We start from the raw sequence: 20,350 nt of genomic DNA, 5'->3' as shown, positions 1-20,350 counted from the left end.
GTATCAGCAGCCTTTTCAAGACTGAGGCACACGGACAAGACTTGTGTGCTCCATGTTTCTCTCCCTAGGCCAGTGACAAAACAACCAAGGCCAATGCAGTCTCAAACCAGGTCCAAGCCCAAACTGAAAGGGGTTCCAGAAAACCTGTTTCTTCCTAGAGTGGCTGGAGTGGGACCTTCCCAGCACTCTTGATGATCTACCCCTCCTCCCATGGTATTCCAGCAATAGTGGTTTACTTCTTCTGCGTCCAGAGCTGGCTTCCTCAGGAGTAGTGGCACAGCACAATCTTTAATGTCTCCTGGTCTCATCAGATGGTCTCACTCTTCCCTCTTGCACCCTGACACATCATTGCTGGTGTTTTGCATCTTCTGTCCTTAAGATCTTTTGTTCCTGGTCTCATCAGTGTCACTTTCTGTTGAAAGAACTATTGTTTATTATCACTTGATTCCCAACCCCAACCCCCTACCCCCGGGACTTTCGTGCATTGTGAACAGGCTTTTGATGGCTATTTTTACCTCTGACAATCGACAGTGCTTCTTTCAGATGCTATTAGCTCTTTGTGTCCTGTTTTTGTTTCAGTCTGTTTTTTTTTTTTTAAATGTTCTTTTGGGCTTTATTTTTCTTGGCAACCGATCCTGGGGATTTCTTCACACATGCTTTGAATGAAATGATGCTGGAATTTGCACTGATGTTCTTGGATTTCTCCCTTTCATCCTGCTTGTGTGTTTTAAAATTTTCAGTGACATATCCAGGCAATCAGTTACCTTGCTTTCCAGTCCCCTGGATTTGAAACATGTTGTCAGTAATTTATGCATCACAAGCCAGCACATGTCTCCCCAGAAGTAATTCCACTGAGGTCACGCAGGTGTCCTTGTGATTCTGTAGAGCAATGGTCCCCAACCTTGGGCCTCCAGATGTTCTTGGACTTCAACTCCCAGAAATCCTGGCCAGCAGAGGTGGTGCTGAAGGCTTCTGGGAGCTGTAATCCAAGAACATCTGGAGGCCCAAGGTTGGGGACCACTGCTGTAGAGCAGTGGTTCTTAACCTTTGTTACTCGGATGCTTTTGAACTGCAACTCCCAGAAAACCCAGTCAGCACAGTTGGTGGTGAAGGCTTCTGGGAATTGCAGTACAAAACTCCTGAGTAACCCAAGGTTAAGAACCAGTGCTATAGAGGACTTCATCCTTAACGGCTTGTTGATTAAGAGCAGGAGGTTCTGACCCTATCTGCACATGCTGGGGAGTAAGCCCCAGTGAACAGAGGAGACTTCCCTTTTGAATACGAAAGGGTGGCCTGCTATCTTATACTGTATGCTGTTGCTTACCAGTAGATTTCACTTTGCTCCACAAGGCTTACTTCCCAGTAGACATGCATAGATCTGTATTTCTGCAGAACAAAAATGTTCCCATGGCAATTCTTTTCCAATTGCTTATTAATACATTTATCCTTCAGTATGCCTTGACAGTTCAGAAAAGCTTCATAATTCATAACACTATCTGGAAGTTGAGTCACGGCAACTGGACTTCTTTCTTATTACTGTACACTGAAATGTTTTGCTACTCATCCAAGAAGCTTCTTCAGCCTGAAGAAGCTAGTTGGATGAGCAGCGAAACGTTTCAACATCTCTTGAAACAATCTTCACAGATAAATTCATAACACTGTTTCATCCAAGTTCCTGCCTTCACCACCTATTTATTTTTAAATGTCCCTCATTCCACTTGAACTTTTTTTTTGGATGTTATGATACCTCTTGTATTCCAAGTCTGAAGGATTTTCCTCATGCTGTTCGTAGAATTCTAAATGCTATTTTATGTGACATTAAGAATAACATGGAAAAGGCACAGGTGTTATTATTTATTTATTTATTTATTTATTTATTTATTTATTTATTTATTTATTTATTTATTTATTTACTTCTCCTTAAAGAGGACCCAAGGCAGCTCACATCATTAAAAGACAATACTTGAAAGCTAAAAACAGTCAGCATAGAAGTATTTAATAAGGATGAAACAAATAACACATGGGAAAAAAGGTAAACAAAAGCAACACCAAAAACATATCCAAAGCAGCAACGCATAACAATCCATTAAAGTCCCCTCTCAAATCTGCCTGAAGAGAAAGGTATTTGCCCACCTGAGGAAGGATAGGAGAGATGGGGCCAGTCTAGTCTCTTGTGGTAAGGAGTTCCAAAGTCTGGGGGCAGCGACAGAAAAGGCCCTCTGCTGTGTCCCCACCAAGCACACCTGTGAAGTTGATGGGAGCAAGAGAAAGGCCTCTTTGATTAACACCTAAGCAGGCTCATAAAGGGAGAAATGGTTCTTGAGCTAGCTTGGACCCAAGCCATTTAGGGCTTTATAGGTAAAAAAACAGCTCTTTGACTTGTGCCAGGAAACAGACTGGCAGCCAGTGGAGCTGCTGTAATGTGGGTCATGTGATCCTGTAATCCGCCTCTGTTAACAATCCATCAATCCATGGAGATTATTCATCATGAAGAAGGAGTCATGGAGGAGATGATCCCTGAAAAAGGAAAGCAAGGGTTCTGTTTCCTTCATAAGCAGCCACTCCTAATATTCAGAGACCACTTTTTCCAAGAAATCCCAGAAGATTCAAATACTAGAGTTCACATAATGCTAAGGGAAAGAAGTTTGTTCCATTACAGAACATATAGTTGTTTGCATGGTAAAGGTCTAAGCTCCACTCTCTAGTGCCTCCAGATAAAGTTGAGAGAGCCCGCCAAGTCTCTTGAGGCAACACTTAGATGGACCAGTTACCAACCTCACTATAAGAAAGCATCATGTACTCAGTCTTTCAAATCCTTGCAGAATGATAAAGTGGGGGAGCACAGTAGCAGAGTACATTGAAAAGTTCCTGGCTTCAGCCCCTGTCACCAACAGATAAAGCTAAGAGAGGTCCCAACCTGAAAACCTGGAGAGTTACTTTCACTCTGTAAAGATAATACTGACTCACATGGTAGGTGGAGTGTGAAAATTTCTGGCTTAAAACATCCATCTAAACAATGGAGGAAAAAAAATCCAAAGGACTACAGAGCTGATAATTATAATTACAAGTCTCCTTCAAATATACCACCCACTATTGTTTGGTTAGTTTTAGTTACTTTTACCTCAGCTGGCAGTAGATTCGGCCAGGGACTCTGTTGCTGAGAAAGAATAAACAATATACTGTATCTCTTTTACTCACAAATCTTCATATATGTCTGAATACAAACAAACATATTTAGGAGTTACATAGTTTAAGATTTTAACTGGTTAACTTCATTATTTTGACTAACCGACTGGTTACATAAACACTTCATTCAGCCTCTAACTGCTGACTCCATGACTATCAAACTCTAACATTCACAGAACACTGACATTGCTAACAGACACAAAATCCTGACTGAGTAAAAAAGGTGAGGAATGGAATCTGAGGTAGAGAGGGAACAATTGGCTGTTACTGCATGATTGACATTCTGTTTCAAAGTTCCTCTCATCCAAACTTCCTAAAGGCATAATACACAGGTTGCTATAATTCCAAAACATGGAATAACTTTCTGACCCACAGAAAGAAAGGCACAATTGCTCTTCAAACAAATTTCCTCAAAGCTTCATCTAAGTAAGGATGGAGGTCCAAGAATGCACTTTTCCATGAGATACATAAAACCATTCCCACAACCTCATGCCCCTCAGCTTTTCTTGCCAAAATGTGTTAGTTTTGTTTTTTAAAGGAAAAAGCTCTCTTTCCTCCTCTAGTGGCCAACAACTGGGAAGGGCCAGAGGTCCTGGGAATGTCTCAACGCATGGCAAAATTGCTGCCCCACATTCCCTGGAGGGCACAAGGGGTCTTTTAAGCCATTTCTATCCCTCCCCCAAATTAACCTTTTTGGGGAATGTAAGAATGTTGGGAACCCCAGACTGCACGTTGCCCACCTGTACTAAGAAGTAGAGCTTAGGGAATGTCAGCGGAAGAGTCAACAAAGACACACACACACACACACACACACACACACACACACACACACACACACACACACACACACACACACACACACACACACACTATTGCAGTTCCATGTGCATTAAGTGAAATACAGTATAAAGCACTCATGTTTTTGTTGATTGGGAAGTTGTTTTGTACATACATACCATTTTTTTAAGTTTTAGTTTTTTCAAAAATGATTTACAGTTGGAGGAGGCAGGTCTAGGACATGTCAAAATGTTGACAATGAGAGCTTGCTTCCCTCTAGAATGAAAAGGGATTGTAAAGAGAGTTGAGAATTCATACTTCCTAAGTGCCTTTTCGAGGTTGATATCTGGCTCACTCTCTTACAATGATAAATTGAAGCTGGAATTCAACTTCATAAATGTTGTGCTATGATGACATTTTCAAGTACTGTACAAATGTATTGCAATGGGAGAGGATAACAGCCCCGGTTTCCCATCCCCAGCCTTTGCTGGACTGTAATTCCCATCATCCTTGGCTATTAGCTGAATGGTGAGGATTATAGTCCACTGACCTCTTGGGAGTCATAGCCTGGAAAAGCAATCTGCTAACTGTATTAATTGACTCGTGGCAACATTTTCCTCATTCTTTCAGAGGGGCAGGAAATACGTTAGATATGTTAGAAAAATTGGTTACCAGCAATTCAGAATGAATCTTGCCATCGGCATAGCAAAAGGACCCCTAAACCCTGCTCCTCCCTTGAGAGGTAACACAGGACATTGGCCCAGCACTACTCTGCTGGGTTGTGGGCATGTAATGGGAGCGGAGAACCATCTCTGCCTGAAGTAACATAATGTCTTGGGCTCACCTGGGCTGCCCTTATTTCTCAATGGTCATTTCTGGGTGGACTTGGCGACAGGCTACATAACTCCCTGTAGTCAAATGGTTGAAGATAGTTGTATTGGCCAACGTTACCCTTCCTGAAGGGAAAGGGAAAGGGCCTTCGTTCCGCCAGAGGTTCCCAGTTGGTGTCATTCACACTCTGTGCTGCAGCCTCTATGGTTCTTCACATGATGTTTCAGAAGGCCTTCATCCTTCTGGTGAAAACTTTTGTGAGGAAAACAAGGGAGGTGCAGAGGAAAAGGGGAAAGGGTCAAAACTAGTTCCCCTCTTTCCACCGACATGAGCATGACCCGTCCATATGAGGAGCCTTCTGGTTTCTCTTTTGACTGAGGTGAGATCTCCTGAAACCTGACGAGGAGACTGGCATTATATAACCTGGATCCAGAGCATAGATAAGAGTGCAAACCAAAACAGTTAGAAGTGGCAACAGATGAAAACATTTCCGCACACAGCTTTGTCTTTCTTGCAAAAAAGACTCTTTTAAGAAAGCGACAAAGACAGATAGTGGAGAAGGAGCAAATAAAAAGCATCTATTCAGCTATCGGGGACCGGAGACGGTGTCTTATATTAGCCCGGCACTTTATGGAGAATGCCCTTCTTTTGCAGAAGCTGTCCTGGTTGTGCATAAACAGCTTCAACCAAATGCTGTCACCATAACCAAGCAAATGCAAGAGCTCGTATGCCGAGCTTCCTGTTGAGACGGCCCGGTGTGTTAAATCAGCACATTAAAATTCCATCTCTGCCTGCCAGGAAAGCAGACATTCTTTTAAAAGAGCACAGTTTTTATCTCATCCCTGGCTAGATTGATTTCCCTATTACAGGAGCCCAGGTTCTTCCAGGCTGACTATAAAGAACGAGGGCATTTCAGAGCCACTTGTGGGGCTTGACAAGGAGGAAAACATTTTCTGCACCAAAAGGCAATTAATTGATCAGCGAGCGTAAATATGTCCACAAAGCATGTTGTCTGTCAGAGAGATGGAGACCGTGCGTGGGCTCCTTGGTGGACTTCACATGCTTCCGAGTGAACTAGCTGCATGGAGGGGGCAGAAGAAACCGGCACTGTTGCAATGAGAACAAGCCGTTAATAGTGGCTGCTAGCAACAGAGATTCACCCATTATATATAAAATAAAAACCAGAGCAGTGGTTTCCAAATGGTCTTGTAAAAGTTACACAGAGAAGAAGGCAAGTGCTGGAAGGAACCGGGTACCAGTTCAGCTTGCACTCAAGAGGATCCATGTCTTTGTGTGAGGAAGAGGAGAGAGAGAATTCTTCCTCAGGTTTCCTAGACTGACCTGTGCTGACCTTCCTTCAGCCTTAGATTGCTGTTCTTAGGGCTGCCACTTCCTTCCTTTCACATCTGTCACTTAGGTAAAGGCAAAGGTTCCCCTTGACATTTAGTCCAGTCGTGTCTGACTCTAGGGGGCGGTGCTCATCTCCGTTTCCAAGCCATAGAGCCAGCGTTTGTCTGAAGACATTTTCTGTGGTTACGTGGCCAGTGCAACTAGAGAAGGAACGGCATTACCTTCCCACCGAGGTGGTACCTATTTATCTACTCGCATTTTTGCATGCTATCAAACTGCTACGTTGCCAGGAGCTGGGACAAGTGACGGGAGCTCACTCTGTCATGTGGATTCAGTCTTACGACTGCTGGTCTTCTGACCTCGCAGCACAGAGGCTTCTGTGGTTTAACCCACAGCACCACCATATCATTTTTCACTTACCTCCTCCAAAAAACGAAACATTTTTCCATGGCTCCTGACAGCTTTAGCTTTCATCACCTTCATTAACACAAGTATATACTTCTTAGAAGGGGTGGACTTGATTCCTTTACCAAGGGAAACATGTGCTCAGGTAATCATGTCGAGTTTCAGAGGCTTGAACCCACAAGGCAACATTGCTCCCATGCCACTACTTGTTTCTTCTCCAATGGAAGGCAGGTTCCCCCAAAAGCCTTCCTGAGAAGCCAGCTCCACTTTGCCTTGACTTAGCTGTCACCTGCCAGCCAATACACCTGGCTAGAGAACATGAGAACAGTTTTGCATCTGACTTTCTAAACCAACAAACTAGTGATTTTCTATAAATTACCTGGTTCATTTTTGGTTCATGCTCATCTCTACACTTGAATCACTCTCAATTCGGACTTCAGTCACACCAGCAAGTCAACCAGAACTCGACTCTGGGTTTTTTTCAATGACTTGGACTCAACTTGTGGCTGGGAATTCATCTACTCTTCCCTTTTATATGGGGAAAAAAGCTTGTTTTTTTGTTTGTTTGTTTTTTTAAAATAGGGGATCAGACATGGAGCTTGGGAGTTTGGACTTGGTACCAAAGAGTTGCCAACATTCCTGGATATTTGAATGCTATGCCACTTTGGACGATTTTTGGTGATTTTATTTTGAGAAATCATAGACCTACGAATATGTTGTTGCTGGCCCATCTGTAATAGTTTAATAGCAGAAGGGGAGGCAGGAATTGATGCTATTAGAAGAGCAAGTGGCTGAGTTAAATTGTGCATTCAGACTCTGAAGATCAGAAGGATTAGCAAAGTATTCTTTCCCACCTCTTGAAAAAAAAACCTCACATACACACTTATTCACATTCATTAAGCCTAGTGTTTAGTAGAGAAAAACACTGAAATAAAAAAAGACAGTAGAAGTCCTAGTTTTAGCCAAATAAGGTAGAGCTTCTGGGAGCTATGGCTGCCCCCTCCCCTTCTGAGAGTAAAGACATTATGTCTGTTATTCGTTTTCCAGAGAAGGTTAAGAAGGATGGAAAAGAAATGATATCATCAACCCTAAGACTATGGCTGGAGGAAGATCAGTGTAGGTTAGAGCAGATAAAGGATGGTCAAAGCAATCTGAGGACAACCCCCCCCCCCCCCGAATCCTGCCACATGCAAAGACACACTGCATCATCATCTACATAAGCTGACTTGCACCAACTTGCCTCCGATGACTTGGCTTCCTGCTTCTGACAATCCTGCTAGGAATGGTTGATGTTTACCTCTTTTCTTTGGCTTTTAACAAAAACAAAACCCCTATACCTTTGCATTGCATCACATCCTATTACAACTGGGATTTTTAAAGTGATAGTTATATAATTTGTTGATACTGAAAACGAGCGTTTCCAAGTGGCAAACGGTTTCGGCAGGCCTGGCCCCAGACCTTTCCGTGATTGAACTAGAGCAGCAAAGCTCACCCTCTCGGGAAAAGGGGCACCATAGCCAAAGCCAAACACGTTTATTTTGATACAAGGAGAAGGGAAAGAGAAATATATCCAATATATGAAATAAATACAAGAACTATTTGCCCTGGAATAAACTCTGTTCTCCTCCAGCCCCTGTTCTATATGCGTCCGTATTCAACAGAAAGGAGACATTTGGGCCAAAGGAGAGCCAGCCTGAGTCCTATGCCTGCGAGTAGTTCCAGATGGATCCTTGTGTAATGAAGCATGGCGCCCCATGTTGGCTCTCTTTGGAAACAGGAGGATCTTCTGGCGGGAGCAAAGGCGTTCTCTGCGTCGTGCTGGCTGTTCCCTGAGCATAGCCTAGGTGCTTGTATTCGCTGGCACCTAGGTGCTTTTCAAGCTGGCATTGTACCCTAGTGGGCATCCTGCCACCTGAACAGATGGGCACAAGTGCAGGCGTATTTAAGAGACAGCCATACGCATCGGGGTTTTTTTTTTTTGTGTGCCTGCTTATTACAAGGAGGTTGTCAGCATGGGAGGCATGGCAGAACAGCAGTTCAGGCAACGCTTCAGCAAATCTAGTACAGAATCATCGATTCAAAAAGATTTCAGAAATTGTTTGGGACCTCTAAATCAAGGGAAAGATTGTTGTTGAAGGAAACTACGCCTCGTGGGGAAAGAACTGAGACAGGCTTCTGATCCTGGTGGGTTCAGCTCAGAGGGGAAGGGGATTGCCCCACTTTCTTTCCTTTCAAAAGTGGGGTCGCAGGACTCACGGACTACAGGAAGTCCCTGATCTTATTTTTTTTCCTTCTTGACCTCTCTCTCTCTCTTTTTGCAGCCATGCCCTTTTCTTGAGTCCCTTGCGCCACTCACCAGTATTGGCCTTCCTTGTGAGCAAGCTTGTGTTTAAATAGTGCTGAACTCCATGGACACCCCTCTTGCACAATGTTGGGTGAGATGTGTGATTTGGAGTGCAGATATTATAGTACAAGCAAACACATACATAATCTTTTCAGGACACCTGATAATCCCATAATAAGCACGAGGCTGATCTGCCAAATTCAAACCAAGGTAATTAATCATTTTGAAAGCTTTCCATCTTGCCTTCCTGAGGCTCAAGGCAACCTACAGACAACACCGAGGTTGTGGACCAGCTTCAGAAAAACGTATCCAAGAAAGAGAAGCAAGTAACGGGTACCTTACTGGAACAGACACCGGGTGGGTCATGAAGCACCCAGAATGGGTCAGTTAGAGTGCGCCAAGAAGTAGCTGAAGTTTGCTCTAATATTTTGAGAGTTAAAAACGCTGAAATTCAGAATATATATACAAGATATATATATTTGGAACCAGTTGCTGTTGCAAAAGATGGAAGTGCCAAAGCAGAGGGAGATTTGGCCAAATGAGAGCCAGAATTTCTCCTGGAAACGCCAATTACTGAGCCCTGGAAATGGTTTAAGTCAATCTTACTAGACTTTATTCCTCATCCACCTGACCAAGTAACTGTTCTCCATCCAGGCATGGCAAGTGGAGGATAGTAATCCTTTATAAGACCTGTCACATTCTAGTGTTTTCTTGTTTTTTCTTTTAGGTAGCTACACTGAATCTTCATTACATGTAGGAGTCTCTCTCTCTCTCTCTCTCTCTCTCTCTCTCTGTGTGTGTGTGTGTGTGTGTGTGTGTGTGTGTGTGAGAGAGAGAGAGAGAGAGAGAGAGAAAGAGAGAGAGGAGGGGGAGGGAGGGAGGGAGGGAATGTGGGATGGGTGATTGAGTCTCTTGGGTGGACTTTGATTGGGGTCTTTGACCATCCTTTCCCACCTACATTTTCTAGTTGCTTTTATTATTTTATGGTGGATGCAGGGTGGATACATGGAAGTAGAGGAACTGGGCAAGGAGTAGAGCGCATGGCTTGAAGGGGATGGGGACCAGATGGAAACTGGTAGAAACACTGCCTACATACTGAATGTCCACCAAAAGGGATGGTGCTGTGTAGTGCCCCCATTCCAGGTCACAACTCTTTATATTCCATGCATTCCGGGCATTTCCCCCCCTCCAAATCTTCAAACTTACAAATATCTGCAGAAACCTGGGCAAAGGAAAATCAGGCTGGCTTGATCCTAATTTGTACAGCAAATGAAGCATGGAAAAGTTGCAAATACAAAGCCTATCTCACTTTCTGAAAAAACATTGGTTAGGCCATTTGGAAGTTACTATAATTATTTGAAATTACAAAAATATTATTGATGCTTTTTACAAAGTTGAAAACTAGAAACAAGACTACAAATGATGTTTCCTAAAGTGAAGGGTTACTTGTTGTCTTCTAGAAGCTTGGATTCTGCCTTTGTTTTGAATTTACGGTGAGAGTTCTTGACATTCTCAAATCTGTAAATGAGATCTTGTGAGTTGATAGCATCAAGATGATGGGAAGTGATAGTACCACTCGATACCGCTCTGGTGAGGCTGCACTTTGGAGTGCTGTGTCCCGTTCTGGTCACCACAATACAAAAAAGACACTGAGGCCCTGGAAGGGGTGAGAAGAAGAGCAACAAGGATGGTAAGGGGACTGGAGGTTAAACCCTATGAAGAATGACTAAAAGAACTAGGTTTTTTTTTAGCTTAATGAAGAGAAGACTGAGGGGAGACATGATAACAGTCTTCCAATATCTGAAGGGTTGCCACAGGGAAGAGGGCATTGAATTATTCTCCATTGCTCCTGAGGGTAGAACAAGAACCAAGGGGTGGAAACTCGTCAGAGTGAGATCCAACCTGGAAATAAGGAGGAATTTCCTGATGGTGAGAACCATTAAGCAGTGGAACGGTTTGCCTCCCAATGTTGTGGGTGCCCCATCGCTGGAGGTATTCAAAAAAAGATTGGACAGCCATCTGTCCAGGATGGTATGAAGTCCGGGATGGCATGAGGTCTCCCACCTTGGGCAGGGGGTTGGACTAGAAGACCTCCAAGGTCCCTTCTAACCCTACAATGATTCTATGAACAAGCAGGGTTGAAAAACTCTGAGGCTATTATGAATTTAGTAATGCAAATCATTGAGCAACTCCAGAAAAAGTGATATTTTCCACAAAGTCTTTCAGGAAGCTAATATATTTCAGGACCTCAAGAAAAAAGAAGTTCTATTCAAAAGATGTAAGAAAACAAGCATAAAAGAACATGTTTCAGGAAAGAGTCATACAAAATAAAATTGATAGAGAGCAAGCAGAAAGGATATATTTTGTGGTCATTGGTTTTGTTTTTATTGAAATGAACAGGGCCTTTTGTAATCACAGATCAACTTCTGTTGTTTGAAAGATTTTTGCCTGCAGCACAACTACTTGTGAGTCAATATTTTCAGTTCTAATTCAGAGCCTGACTATACGGTGTGTGTACATGGTATTGTTGTGATATAAGATTAAAACTGTTTTTTGCAGGGGGGTGGGGTGAGGAAAAAACCTCCATGCTAGTTTTTAACTTATCTGTTCTTTCATCAACTGCTGTGTTTTTTCTTTTAACATTTTCCCCTTATTGAATAATGCATGTCAGTTGTTTAATTCCTGGTGCTCCTACTTCATTTCCTGTTCATTTGACCTTTATCTAGTGAACATACTCTCGGCCTGGAAGACAAGCCAGGGGGTGGAGGGCAGGTTAGCTGCTTCCCCTCGCCTTGTTCAGGTCCTCACATCCTCTTTGCCAGTGGGTGGGAATGGTCTGTGGCTATAAGTCCCGCCTCCAGGTGCTTTACCTAGAAACATGGCTGTTCTACCTAACAAGGAAATTTAGCTGCACTGTCTAGTATTGGACAGTTCTTTTTCACTGACATGGTTAAAAATTATGCTTGCTGCTAATGACACTTGTGAAATTTTGTCCATCTGCAAATATTAAAGATAGAATTGAGCTGATATTCCTGGTTATGTGGCCAGGGGGCAGGGGAGCAGTGATGCCAATGACAGCAAGCATTAAAATGATAGAAAAGAAGAACGTGTACCATGGATAACACATCCTGGCTGTTACAAGGACGGACCCTCAAGGACAGGAGAAAATCACCGTATATTTCCGAAGGCATGGGGGGGGGGGGGAAAGTACATTGAATCTAACCAGACAGAGAAAATTCTGTCAGTTTTTCTTTCTCCTTCATTCATGCTTTTAAAGCCTCAGATTCTTTCCGGCCCAAATACTGATTATTAAAATTGGTTGAACTGTTTGAAAATGAACTGAAATGAAAATTTAACCCACCTGCACTGGCTAAATGCATCAGGCATAGCCATTTCCAGCATGGAAAGGACCACATCTGAGAAGTGGAGCCTTTAAGGGAAAAAAAAGTGGTAGCTTGATTCAGCACTAACTTTGCTGAAGAAGCTAGATTCGTACCTAGTCCTATAAAAGTTAAGAGCTCAAAGACTTGGGCCTGGATAGCTGAATCTGTCTATGTTGATGTTTCACCAATTCGTTTTCTCTCTCTTTCTTAGGCTAGAATGATATCCTTGCCTCAAACCAGTGTCAATATGAAGTAACTTTCATTGCTTTTGTCCACATATGCTTTACTGCACTTTCATATAGTGCACATTGGGTACCATTTTAAAGCAGAGTACAGTGGACCCTTGACTTACAGACGGCTTGACTTACAGACTTTTCGAGTTACAGACTTCTCTGGCTGCAAAATTTAGATTCGACTTGCAGCCAGAGAATCGACTTACAGACCAGAAAAAAACCAAAATGGAATAAAAATAGAATAAAAACCACTGGTTATGGGATTAATCGGTTTTCAGTGCATTGTAGGTCAATGGAGATTCGACTTACAGACTTTTCGACTTGCAGCCACCATTCCAATACGGATTAATTCCTTAAGTAGAGGGTCCACTGTTACTTGCCTTCTGGTCTGAGGACAGATATATAAAATCTTTAGACCAGGCTGCAGAGACACTGGAGGCTGCCGCCTGAGAAGACTGTATGTCAACTCTCACAGACATGTACTTCCAGTTTTTGGATTTTGGTGTACCATTTTTCTGCACTGTCTACGACGGGGTTGTGCTAAGCCTGAAGAAGTGAAATTTTCTCCACGGAAGCTTGCAATTAGTTTGCATTTTAGTGGTCCAATAAAAAGTGCCACCCACTCTCACTTTTGTGTCATCATCTTAGGGACTGTGCGGAGTTTTCCTGGTTCGTTTCCAAGCACAGTAGGGCTTCAGCTGGGCACGAGAGCCCTTCTTCTTTTACAGGGCTGGCTTGCCCGCTGGGTAGCAATGCTGGCTAAGGAGTATGGTGACCGCAGCAGCAACAACAGGGGCGGTGGTGGGGGCATCTTCGAAGGCTGGGGAGATCCCTGATGTTGCCGCTGCCAACATGTGCTCCCTGCCCGCTGCTGTCTGGCTGCCTGCCAGACAAGCAAGCCCTGCTGAGGAGGAAGGACCTCTTGCTCCAGGTGGAAGTGGACTTCCTGGCCGAAAAACAAGGTCTCCAAGTGGCCAGTGCTAGAGTTGTTCTTGACTGTTCTCTCTCTCTCTCTCTCTCTCTCTTCTCTGTGTGTGTCTCACACACAGGACCTTCGTATTCGTGTCCCAGGGGATAAGAATACAAAAACTGGCACCACAGGTGCATGGCGGTCCATATGAAACTCCCATGTCTACAGATAATCCTTAGTAAAAAGCTTACTTTGGGTTATTTACAATGTGTAGTTCCAGCCTTAGTGCTTTTTCCCCCCTATTCTAAATAATAAAAATTTTAGAATGTTGGAAAATACTTGTTAAAAACTGACTGAAATAAAATTCTCCTTTGTTTCTCTATGGAGCCATAGCAAAAGCCATTTGATATTTAACTGCATGTGGGTTGTTTCTGACCGAAAGGGATTTTTGTAGAGAATGCCAAAAGAACAAGATGAAAGGGATACCTGGGTAGAAAAATCCTGAGAAGTAATCACTTTCACAACAGAAGATAAAATTGCCATGCCAACATTCATAATAACAGGTAAGCTACTCATGTGGGGATGGAGTCTAATAAATTCTGGATCACTTCAAACAAATAGGGGGGAAAATCCATAAAAGTTTCCTGAATTGGTGTCATATAGCTAAAAGTCTCAGTAGCTGCTCAAACAAATTGCTTAGAGATCCTCAGATGAATACTGTATATATTTGACAAGTTTCTTAGCAAGGTGTGAGTTTAATTTGAGGGGGAGGGAATTAAAATAGAAAAAGAAATCATTATGGTGTTAAAGGGCCTTGGAACTTCAATGGAAAAAGCACAAGATTTTTTATTTGCATGATAGGGTAAAAGGAACGTACTGTTCTGGCGTTGAGTTGATGAAGATACAATATAATATGCTGACTTAGGAACTACACCCAGGAAGCAGTAGGGAAGTGTTCACACCAAAAGGTTAAGCAGAGGTGGTGGCCCCTGTTACTACCCAGATGTTGTCAGATGCCAACCACTCTCTGCTCAGCCAGCAAGGCCAAAGGTCAGAGGGACGGTGGGATCTGTAATGCCAACATCCCACAGGGTCTCCACTCCTGGTAGTTTTCAGTACAGGCCGTGCTTCATATGATGATATTGTTGGTTTTTAGTTGTTAAGTCGTGTCCGACTTTTTTTAAAAATTCAAGTTGCAGTATCAGAACTGGCCATTAGAAGGAACCAGAGAGCAATGTCCTGTATTTTTCTGGCCTGTTCATAAGGAGAAGGTGGTATGTTGATTACTTGCAGGACAGACAACAATGAGGATAAAGGCAAGCTGTTTGCCAAGGAGTAATGCATACCACAAGAAGTTCCTTTCAACATGTAACATCATGAGCACTGGTAGTAAGGGAAGAGTGCTCCTCTGCCAGTTTCCTTCTGCAAATCCGGCCCAGGGTGTTGTTTTCTCCCAAGCTGCAATTGCTTGCCCTATCAGAGCCTGTCTACGGCCTGGGGGAATAATTAACAAATGCCTGGGAGGGTATTTGTGAGGGAGAATCAGTAGCTGAAAGAACAATTCAGCATTGCACTTCTCTCCACTGATTGCTCCCTGCAAGCATCTTTGCCTTTGAAAGAAAGGCATTGGCTAGCTTTACAGAAATGTATCTTTGAATTTGGTGCTGTTGAAATTGTTACACCATACAGGTACAGAGCACTTCAGAAAGCATGGATTTGACAGGCACTTGCCCCAAGGAGTCTACAATCCACGATTAAGAGAGGAAATTTAAGAGGCAGGTGGGAGCTGAGTGAGCAGGGGCTAGGTTGAAAAGTCCATGTTGCTGTCTCGCATTTAGGAGTTTTTATGAGGTATCTTGTTTTTATGAGTCACTGTGACACATCCAACCTTTGGCAAACCTCCCAGGGGTTTCCAGGTATGGGAGATGTCCAAGGAATATTGCCAATCCCTAGTCTGTTTCCATGGCTGAGCAGGGATTTGAACCCAGGTCTCTTGAGTCCTAGTCCATCACTCTATCCCTTACACTGCACTGGCTCAGAAAGTATCCAGGAAGAAGGTAATAAATCCTGTGTTACTTTTGTAACTGCATTGACTTCTGAAGCTTCACTTTTCAAAATGCATGCCAGTCTCACTTGCTAATTCATGCCTTTTGCTGCTGTGGAGCTGGGCCTTCAGTCAGCTGGCTGCACAGAGAGAGGCGCTTACAGTGCATTAGCACACCGGCTCACCTTTTAAACAAAGAGGGTTAGCCCATAGGTCACAGGTATCAAGCAATCACTGGCATATGGCGGAGCAGGCAGCAGGCAGGAGCCATCACTTATTTCAAAGGTTACATTTCTGTCCTGTTTGTAACCTGCAGACAGACAAAGGTAAGGAAAGCTTTGTGGAATGTTCCATAAAGAATCTGTTGCGCATCTTACAAAGGAGAACATCTCTTGAAATGAATTCTGTTTTGAATTGGAAAGCCTGTGTTTCTGGTTTTTGTTTGTTTGTTTGTTTTAATGAGAATGTTGCCAAGAAATACCCATATCCACACACAATAACATTGCGTTCTTCTCGAACACTGTAGCCAGAATCCTATCAGTTATTTATGTTGCATAAGGAGAATACACAGAAACTGCAAGAGCTTAAGGGTTTAGGTCTTTGCCTGCAGAGCTAGAGGCTGGGAGCTCAACCTCTCACTGTAACTCCTCAACAGGGTCTGGACTCGATGATCCATAGGGCCCTCCCAGCTCTGCAGTTCTAGGATTATTATGATGATAATGATGAGGTACTGGTCGCTTGTTGATTATGTACCTACTTATGGGCCTGATGCACATCTGGCACACACACAGCATCTCATCAATGAGCTGCAATTAGCTGTGATGGCTTCTGGATTCCCCCACACACACACACCCCTAAATGAATAACCAGTAGGATTCTTGCTTCTGTTTTTAAACACATATTGAAATCTGATTCAATGGAAATAAATCGTTAAGCTAGCAATGTTGGTTGGTGCTCCAGGTATCCTAGCCATGGAATAAAAGGGTCCAAAACTGGGATGTCTGGAATCTGGACCCTATTTTATTGTTGTTGTTGTTGTTGTTGTTGTTGTTGTTGTTGTTGTTGTTGTTGTTGTTGTTGTTGTTGTTGTTGTTGTTGTCATCGTCGTTGTCGTTCATATTTTTGAGAAGCGATTGAGCTCCATGGGTTTGGCTTTCAGTTGTTAGTTAAAAACATACCTGTTTGCATTCATTTTTGAGCAGCAAGCATTTCATTTATTATTTTTGCTGCTGTTCTTGTTTACTGCTGCTGAAACTGCTATTTTGGTATTATAGCAGCTGCTGTCATGAGGGTGGGGAAAAGATTATTCTAATAGCAGCAGCAACAGCAAGTAAATGGCTGTGTACAAACAACTATTGGGAATGTTCCAGAGAACCTGATTTGGTGACCATTTCAATGAAGTTCTTCAGGGGAGGAGAATTCCTCCCTCCCTTTCTCAAAGTTGGGATTTGCAGTAGACAGTGGTTGCCAGAAGCTTCCTTCTGTCCCCCCTCTCCATTTTTTTTTCTTGCAATGCCACTGCAAGTGGGGGACAATGAAAACAGCCGTGCTGGCCACCTGCTTACCATTTTGTATCCTCCCTTCTACAGTCTAACCTGGCATCATCCTGCAGCAATGGGGTGGTGCCAGAGAGGCAGCCATTAAAATGTAATGGAGAAAGCTGTGTGTGTGTGTGTGTGTTAGAGATTCTGCAATGGTGTTTTCCGTTTTCTAAGAGATACAGTAAAAGAAAATCTTGCAATGTCTCTTAGCAAAAGGATTTCTGAGAGACTTTAGCTCTGTACTATTTGGGATCTGCACTGTTTAAGATCAGATTTTCACCCTCCCTAAAGCTGTCCAAATGTTACATTTTGGAGTGGTCATTGTAGATTTGGTTTGCCTCTGCTGCAGATGTTCAAAATACAGTTCTTGTCCATTAAGCCTTGTAGCAGTCATGAGGAAGGGCAGTTGTGAAGTGATTAGAGACTACAGGGAACATGGAAAATGAAAATCATCTCCTGGATTTTTCTGTGTGCCTGTGAGGGCATGGGAATGTGAACTTTCACTGCCTGGAGATAGCCTGTTTGCACCTCTTCCCTATCTTCTGTTCCTGTATCTCCTGCCTGGGGTCACTCCAAAGAAGGGCTGCACTCCAAAGGACTTCAGAGGGAAGATTCACACCTCAAATGTTATCTTTGTATATCAAAGTAGTCATCAACTATTTGTATCTGTGAATTAGGAAACTGACATAGTTCCAAGGGTATGCAGATTTCAAAGCTGGGAAGGAGGCAAATAAGAATGATCAAAGCGGATTAAGTGTAATTACATGATGGCCAGCTTACATGTTAATGGGCCATTCATTTTTATAAAAGGGATTTGAGAACCTGAAACTGGAAGCTTAGTATAGCTTTAGGGAAGCCATACTTCTTTTTCCTGGTGGCAGTGTCTTTGCCTACTGTGTCAGAGTATGCTAGGAAACACAGGAAGTATCTCCCCAGATTTACCCCATTGCTCTACATAGTTGAGATAGATAGGGAGAATTTGTCTTATTGTTTTCTGTCTGCTTCTGTTTTGTATACTGTAACCCTCTATCTATATTTGCCTCTGTTCCTGGAATTGTTTTCTTTTTTTTAAAAAAATCAATCTTTCCCTCTTTACTTTCCCCTTTAAAACAAAACAAAACAAAACAAACTATATAAAGCCTTTCAAGTCAGTGTCTGGAAAGTGACCAACAGAGTCCTTAGCGTTGGCCAGGTTATGGAAATTGCTAATATTGATTTCAATGGGACTTGTGGCAGCCTATCATAATTGTATTGATTGAAACCCTGGAGTACACACTGCCCTGCAGGCTAAAGACCTGTTAGGGTCTGTGTGAAAAGATCCCAGTCAGGACTCATAGCCTTCCCTCCTGTCTCTCTCTGTTTCTGGGCGTTCCCACTCAAGAGAAAGAAGGAGGCAGTGGGTCAGAGCGGCTATAGTGGGGAATCTGGGCAGGGAGTTCCATGGCAGCAGATTTAAGTCCAGATCCAGAAAAAAAGGAAGAAGAGAGAGAGAGAGAGAGAGAGAAAGAAAGAGAGAGAGAGAGAGAGACGTGATTGTGTGCCAAAACTTGTCTGTGTCAATTTTCCTCCATTTCCCAAGATATTTTTCCATGAAAGCAGACCCCACCTTTCTGCCTCATTCTCAGTGTCCATTGGAATTCCTTTTGGGTGATATTTTCCAGCTTCTCAGGACCCTCAAAAGTGGCTGAGGGTGCTGCACTTCTTCCCCCCCCCCTCCTCTTGCACTCATCTCTCCATCCCTTTGCAGCTTCCCTGCCTGCCAAACAAAGTACCTCTTGATCTGGAAAAAGCCCCATGGGAAGAGAGATGTTATGATGACTACCGTTAGCTGAAGCTGGAAAAGCTGCCTGCTGCCACTGAGATGAAAGCACAACATCCACACATTCACACACCCTCCTCAGCTGTCTCATAAATTGTTAAGCATGAGGTTCCTGAGCTTCACCCATGAGCATTTCTCCAGACTTTTCTCCTCTCCTGAAATTCTTTTCAAAAGGTATTTCTTTTCTGTCAAACTGAATGAGCATAATTGAAAAAATTGTGGGAGATGTGAGTTTTCAGCACAGCACTAATTTGCAACATGTGGTCTTAGACCTCTGTAATTTTAGATTCATATAATTTGTGGTCTCAGATTTGTGATTTTAGGTACTTGTAATTTGTGCTTTCCACAGTATTGCTTTTATATATGTGGATATCTGTCCTGACCGGGCTGTTATGAAGAAGTTTGGGGTATAAACAGGAACAACAAGACGAACAACAAACCACAACCCTGTTTCCCCCCCGCCTCTACTCTGTCCTCTCTTCCTTTGCTATTTCCCTGTTGCCAGAAGTGCTGGTAGGCACTTTGGAGGCAAAGTTCAGGGTCCTCTGACCCCTGCCAGTTGCCATCAAAGAGTGTCCCTTGAGCCCATGTGGACACGTCTGCTCCACCATTGCTGAAGCTGGCCTCTGAAGCTCCCTTTCTTTCCTCTTACTCTGGAAAATATTTCATAGTCAAGGGGTGGCCACCTGGGCATGTAAATAGTGAAACTAATAGCCTTGGCCATTGTATCCTCTTGGATACATTACCATAAATTCTGGACACTTTCCGTCATGGCACACCTGCTGCCCAAGCCCATTGGGGAGCCTTGCATCCTATTGTCTCTGGTCCTCCAGCAGTCCTGACATCAGTTTCCATGACTTCCTGCACTCTTCTCCAGAGCATGTTCAGTTTATCATTAACCAGCATGATCATTCCCCAGGGCAGCAACCAATGACCAGGATGATCTTTGGAAGAAAAAAAAAAAACAGTTCTTGTGTACAGTTCCAGGCATGCTTCCCAGAACATCAAAAAGCGTTTGGCAGAAGGGTTGATACACACAGACAGTTTATGGCCATTTCACATCAGCAGACTGGGATTCTTTCTCTCCCTCCCTCCTGCTTTTTTATGGCTTTGTAGATTTCAAAAGCGGCTGCACCTGTACCCATTTTGGAGTCATTCATTATTTGCAGTTGCCGGCTGAAGGCGGTTGAAACGGGTTCCATTTTTTAGATTCGGTGTTTGAGAAGTCTCATAAAGCTCGAGTTCAATTTCCCAACTCCTACGCTCTCAGGTCTTCTGTCAATTCCATTCATGGCCCAACGTCATGGCAGAGAGATTCCAAACCTCTCGTTTGCCGTTTTGTCAGCCTCTGTGGATATTTTTATGATTAAGCCAGTCCAGAGAACTCTTTGAGTGCTTCATAAATCAAAAGCCCGTTTCTTGGAAACGAGAGCAAGCGCCTAGGGCTGGCTGAGGTGAAGACACGTTGGTGCTTGCGGTGAAAGACGAGACAGAGCTCCCCCCCCCCCGGCATTCTGGATACAGAAG

The sequence above is a fragment of the Pogona vitticeps genome, chromosome 1 (assembly GCF_051106095.1).
Source record: "Pogona vitticeps strain Pit_001003342236 chromosome 1, PviZW2.1, whole genome shotgun sequence".
In the NCBI taxonomy this organism is placed as follows: domain Eukaryota; kingdom Metazoa; phylum Chordata; class Lepidosauria; order Squamata; family Agamidae; genus Pogona; species Pogona vitticeps.
Note: the sequence above shows the minus strand (reverse complement) of the source record.